The following is a 6,700-nucleotide window of genomic DNA, read 5'->3' on the forward strand; positions in this document are numbered from 1 at the left end:
TCTCAGAATGTCCTGACTGATAGTTACCTGACCCTCTGGAAAGACCCAGGCAGAGTTCAAATGCGTGTCATGCTTGCTAACCAATAATAGGTCAATATGCTTAGCCAATAAGTTTCAACTGTAACCTTGCTGATGTAATCTGTGCCCCTAACCTGTGCCTTTTAATAGCCATTGGGGTCGCCTTCTTAGTAACTCGCCTTGAGGGTCTAACTGAAGGTCGACCCTCAAACCAGAAAATAAACCTCTTGCTTTTGCATCAATCTGCATCTCCATGTCTCCCAGGGTGGGGAGGGGGAGGGGATGAAAGAATTAAATTTCAGAATCCAGGATAAAGGTGGCTCATGTTAGTTAATGAAAAAGAATCCCAGGCCTAAGAAAAGCAGAACAGGCCGGAACAAGGTTGTTAGGCTCCAGGAACTGGCCAGCATAAAGATAAGGGAGGAATGCAAGGACGTCCCAACTATCTCAGCTGAATTATGGGCCACCTGGGCCAGTGGGCACCTCCCTGTCTCTCCTGCCTCCTCCTGACTTGGGTCAAATGTTAGCCAAATGCTTTGCTAACATAGATAAGCACCAGATTCTTTAAATTACTGATTACCCCGACCTGCACGTACTAACTAACCCATTGTGTGCCAACTATGTCCCTACCCCCCCGTCCCTTTTGTATATAAACCCCAAGCCTTTGAGCCTCGTGGTCGATGCCTCTATCTCCTGTGTGAGATATGTATCGGCCCGGAGCTCCGTTAATAAACTGCCTTGTGTGTTTGCATCAAGATGGTTTTTATGCGTGATTCCTGGGTGAGCGTCATCTCGAGGTTGGAGTGGAAAGGTCTCCGTACAGAGGTCTTTCATTTAGAGGTCCCACCGAGATCTTCGTGACACCCAGGAACCTCAAAGGCCCCTTGGAGGTATGTTTGTGAATGTTGTCTGAGTCTTACATGTTATATGTTGTCTGAGTGTGGCACTGTTTTTGGTTTTGGAGCAGCTGCTGCTGGAGACCATGAGGTCCCAACAGCTGTAGGCGGAGACGTCCAAGGAGACCCACAGGTTGCAGTCCTGGAAGACTTTCCGAGGGTGGAAGGGAGTGGATATGGAATCCCACCCCTTAGGGAAAGCCAGGAGGACCTGGCCCGTTAGCTTTCAGAACGAAGGGGATGGAGTGCTTCTTCTGCCGAAAAGGAAGTGAAGGCGGAATCCCACCCTGTCAGAGGTCGAGTTTGGCTGGCTGTTTAAGTCCAGGCGTGGACGAGTGTGTTTAGACGTATTAGCATCTGTTGTTTTTGCTTTGTTCTTGTCTTTTCTGATCTTTGTCATGGGACAGACTGTCTCAACCCCTTTGTTGATAACTGAGGACCATTGGACGGACAGACGTTAGGGCCAGAGGACGGAACTCGTCAGTGACAGAAAGAAGCCCTGGAAGACTTTCTGCACCTTGGATTGGCTTACCCTTGGGCTAGGCTGGCCGCCTGAGGGAACTTTAGATTTAACCACCGTCAGGCCATGAAGGCTATTGTCTTTCAGGAGGGACCCGGAGCGCATCCAGACCAACAGCCATGCATCACAGTGTGGGAGGATCTACCAAGACTCCCTCCCCTATGAGTCAGGCCTTTCCTCCCACCCTGTCATCCCAGCTCCAGGATCCTGGCTGTCCAAGAAAGTGCAGTGAACAAGACACAGAAGCCATGGCCCGAGCGGGATGGCGAGCGCCACATTCCACTAACACCCACCCCTAAGATTTACCCTGAAATTGAAGAACCCCCTGAGTGGCCTGCTCCCCCGCCCCCACCATACCCTCAAGCTCCCCAACCCAAACCCCAACCGGAACCCCAACCCGCACCTCAACCCTCTGCTCCTCCAGCCTCTCTTCCGAGAAGGGAGGGGAGGTCCCTCAACAGGGACAAGGAGCCGGCGAGGGGCCACCCCAGAAGGACCGGCTGACTCCACCGTGGTGCTTCCCCTCAGGGCTGTCTGGCCATCCCCAGCTGATCAGAATGAGTTACAACTTTTGCAGTATTGGCCCTTCTCTTCCTCTGATCTTTATAATTGGAAAGCTAATCGCCCTCCTTTTTTCAGAAAACCCTGCAGGGCTTACAGGCCTGGTTGAGTCGCTGTTGTACTCTCATCAGCTGTCAGCAGCTTTTGCAGACCCTGTTTACCACGGAGGAGAGAGAGAGGATCCTCCAAGAAGCCCAGAAAAATGTCCGGGATGGTGCCAGACACCCTGTCCAGACCCTGGCCAAAATAGATGAAGGATTCCCTTTAACACGCCCACAATGGGATTATAACATGGCATGAGGTCGGGAACAGCTGTCCAACTACAGGCGGTATCTGGTGGCAGGTCTCAGAGGGGCCGTACGTAGGCCCACAAATTTGGCTAAGGTAAGGGAGATTATGCAGGGGATGGCTAACCCCCCCTCAGTCTTTTTAGAAAGACTCATGGAGGCCAATAGGAGATGCACCCCTTATGACCCTACATCTGAAGGGCAGCGAGCCTCTGTAATTATGACTTTTATTGGACAATTAGCCCCCGATATCCGAAGGAAATTGCAACGGATTGAGGGATTACAGAACTATACTATAAGGGATGTGGTTAAGGAAGCTGAGAAGGTGTATCATAAGAGAGAGACTGAGGAAGAGAAGCAAGAAAGGGAAAAGAGAGAGAAAAGGGAAGAGGAAGACAGGAGACAGGAAACAGGAGCGAAACCTGACTCGGATCCTGGCCACAATGGTAGGGAGAGAGGTAGGAGGAAGGACTAGACAGTCAGGGGACCTGGGAGATGAGAAACGGCAGAGGCCAAGGAGACCCAGAAGGGATGGACTGCCTCTAGAGAAAGATCAATGTGCTTACTGCAAGGACAAAGGTCACTGGGCTCATGAATGCCCAAAAAAAGAAACAAGGAGTGAAAGTGCTATCCCTTGAAGATGATGAGGACTAGGGGAGACAGGCCTTGGCTCCCCTCCCTGAGCCTAGGATAACATTAAAGATGGAGGGGACCCCCCCCATCAACTTCTTGGTCAATACTGGTGCAGAATATTCAGTGCTTAAAACACCTTTGGGTAAGATTAAAAACAAGAAGATGCTAGTGATCAGGGCCACAGGACAGAGACCATACCTTTGAACCACTTCCTGGGACGGTGGACCTGGGGAGGAGCCAGGTGGTTCACTCATTTTTGGTCATCCCGGAGTGCCCTATGCCCCTACTAGGAAGAGACTTATTAACCAAGCTCAAGGCACAAATAACTTTTGACCCCTCTGGACCAGAATTGCCCTGGTCCAGAGCAGACCCTATCATTGTCTTTACAATTAGGAGAAGAGTATCGGATTTATCAGAATAAAATGGACCCTACCAAGGGATTACAGAACTGGCTTACCCGATTTCCTCAGGCATGGGCAGAAACTGAGGTAATGGGATGGTGAGACAAGTTCCCCTGGTGGTGATTGAGCTCAAGTCGGGAGCCACTCCCATTGAGGTCCGACAGTACCCCATGGATAAGGAAGCACAGGAGTGCATACGCCCCCACATCACCAGATTGCTCCAACTAGGGATCCTAGTCCCATGCAAGTCTCCTTGGAATACCCCCCTACTCCCAGTAAAGAAACTGGGGACAAATGACTATCGTCCTGTACAGGACCTCAGGGAGGTTAATAAAAGCGTTCAAGATATCCACGCCACCGTGCCAAATCCTTACAACCTGCTTTGCATGCTGCCGCCTGAGCGAACCTGGTACACGGCCTTAGATCTTAAAGATGCTTTCTTTTGCCTGAGATTACACCCTAACAGTCAGCCTTTGTTTGCTTCTGAATGGTGAGACCCAGAGAATGGAAGAACCTGGCAGTTTACATGGACTAGATTGCCTCAGGGGTTCAAGAATTCACCCACCTTATTTGAGGAGGCTTTACATCAGGACCTTGCCTCTTTCTGGGCCAACAACCTCCAGGTGACACTTGTCAAATATGTAGTTGACCTTTTAGTGGCCACAGAAACAAGAGTGGAGTGTGAACTTGGGACTCAGAAGATCCTGGCCGAGTTAGGTGAGTGGGGGTATCGGGTTTCTGCTAAAAAGGCACAGCTATGTAGGACTGAAGTGACCTACCTTGGATACACTCTAAAGGATGGGCAAAGATGGCTCATCGAACCTAGGAAATGGACTGTAACACAGATCCCAGCTCCAACCACCCCTCGCCAGGTAAGAGAATTCCTGGGGACTGCGGGATTCTGTAGACTCTGGATCCCAGGGTTTGCTACTCTGGCAGCCCCATTATACCCCCTAACGAAAGATAAAGAAAAGTTCCTTTGGACTAAGGAACATCAACTGGCCTTTGAGACCCTAAAAAAGGCACTGTTGCAGGCCCCTGCCTTAGCACTGCCAGATTTAAACAAGCCTTTCACCCTATACATTGATGAGAGAAAGGGAGTGGCCAGGGGGGTCCTTACTTGGACCCTAGGACTCTGGAAGTGCCCAGTAACCTATCTTTCAAAAAAACTGGACTCTGTAGCTAGTGGATGGCCCTCCTGCCTGCGGGCAATAGCAGCCACAGTTGTGCTGGTGAAAGATGCTCATAAACTGACGATGGGCCAAAATTTGACGGAGGTGGCCTCACACACTCTCGAGAGCATTAATAGACAGCCCCCAGACCACTGGGTGTCCAATGCTCGTATGACCCACTACCAGAGTCTGTTGCTAACTGAGCAGATAACTTTCGCTCCGCCCATCATTCTCAATCCTGCTACCTCGCTGCCTGAGGCCAGTGAAAACCTTGTGCACCACTGTGAGGAGATACTGGAGGAAGAAACTGGGACTCGGCCAGATTTATCAGACCGACCCTGGCCTGGGGCGATGACCTAGTTCACCGTGGAAGCAGCTTCATAGTGAAAGGTAAGTGCAGAGCCAGGGCAGCGCAGTGGTAGTGGACGGGAAGTCTGTTATCTGGGCTAGCAGTTTGCCTGAAGGAATATCAGCTCAAAGGGTGGAACTCGTTGCCCTAACTCAGGTCCTAAGGCTAGCAGAGGGGAAGGCAATCAATATCTACACTGACAGCTGATATGCCTTTGCAATGGCTCATGTTCACAGGGCAATCTACAGACAGCGTGGACTGTGACATCTGCTGGGAAAGACATCAAAAACAAAGAAGAAATACTTAGCCTATTAGAAGCTGTTCATTTGCCCCATAAAGTGGCGATCATCCATTGCCCTGGACATCAAAAGGGAACTGGACCCATAGAAAAAGGAAATCGGATGGCAGACCAGGCGGCTAGAGAGGCAGCACAGGGACTGATGACTTTGGCAATTAAGACTGCGCCCCAGCTGAGTGGGGGGAATTCCAGAAAAAAAGGACCCTCACAGAAGAAGAGGGGCTGGAGTATTTGGCTGATATACACTGCCTCACTCACCTAGGACCCAAAAAGATGATGGAACTAGTAAATAGATCCCCCTACCATATCCCTAGATTACAAAAAGCAGTGGAAGATTTAGTAAAGAACTGTCGAGCATGTGCACTCACCAATGGCGGGTCCAGTAGGTGCCATGGCAGAAGACGCTGACGAGGAGACAGGCCTGGGACTTACTGGGAGGTCGACTTCACTGAGGTCAGACCAGCTCGGTTTGGAAATAAGTATCTTTTAGTCTTTGTAGATACCTTTTCAGGGTGGGTTGAAGCATCCCCTACCAAGAGAGAGACGGCTAATGTGATGGCCAAGAAGATAAGATACTCAAAGAAATCTTTCCCCATTTCGGGATACCTAAGGTAATTGGATCAGACAACGGACCTGCTTTCATCTCCCAGGTAAGTCAGGGATTGGCCAGGCAGCTGGGGATAAATTGGAAATTGCATTGTGCTTACAGACCCCAGAGTTCAGGACAGGTAGAGAGAATGAATAGGATTCTAAAAGAGACCTTAACTAAATTGGCCTTGAAAACCGCCAGGAGTGATTGGACAGCCCTTCTCCCTTATGCCCTATTCCAGGTTCAGAATACCCCCAGAGCCTCAGGCCTAACTCCTTTTGAACTAATGTTTGGGATGCCCCCGCCCATCTATGTGACTATGGAAAATAGAACTTGCCCTGATGTTTCCTCCATTCACTCATCTCGCCTTCTAGCCCAGCTGAAGGACCTCAAAACTGTGAGGAGAGAGATTTGGGAGCAGTTGAGAGAGGCCTACATCGCTGGCGACTTGCAGGTGCCACATCAGTTTGAAGTAGGAGACACGGTCCTGGTGAGGAGACACCCGAGCGGGAAACCTTGAACCACAGTGGAAAGGACCCTACCTGGTACTGTTAACTACACCCACAGCCCTTAAAGTGGAAGGAATCCCTTCCTGGGTACACGCCTCACACGTTAAGAGGGCTCCCCCTGAGACTGACCGTGATGAGTGGACTCTGGAAAGGACTAATAACCCTCTTAAGTTGTGCTTGCGTCACAAGAGCGACTCAGGACAGAGACTTCAACCCCAACACTCCAGTTCAGCAAACTTGGGAAGTGCTTAATGAAGGGGGAGACACTGTATGGTCAACAGCCGCAGTTCAACCTCCGTGGACTTGGTGGCCTGACCTCACACCTGATATTTGTAAGTTAGTAGCAGGGTCACTTACCTGGGATCTCCCCAACCATACCGACCTTCATAAACCACCCCCTGAGGAACAGTGCCGCCCAAATGGGATAGGGAGCACATTTGGATGCTCGGGACAGTTCTACCGAGCCA

The 6,700-nt window shown here is 50.4% G+C and overlaps 1 pseudogene; it reads left to right on the top strand.

Moving 5' to 3' along the window:
• The first annotated feature begins 1,312 nt into the window (after nt 1-1,312).
• On the top strand, nt 1,313-6,485 carry LOC110333687 (annotated as a pseudogene).
• Nucleotides 6,486-6,700: the final 215 nt, after the last annotated feature.

Source organism: Mus pahari, chromosome 16, assembly GCF_900095145.1.
Source record: "Mus pahari chromosome 16, PAHARI_EIJ_v1.1, whole genome shotgun sequence".
NCBI classification, from domain to species: domain Eukaryota; kingdom Metazoa; phylum Chordata; class Mammalia; order Rodentia; family Muridae; genus Mus; species Mus pahari.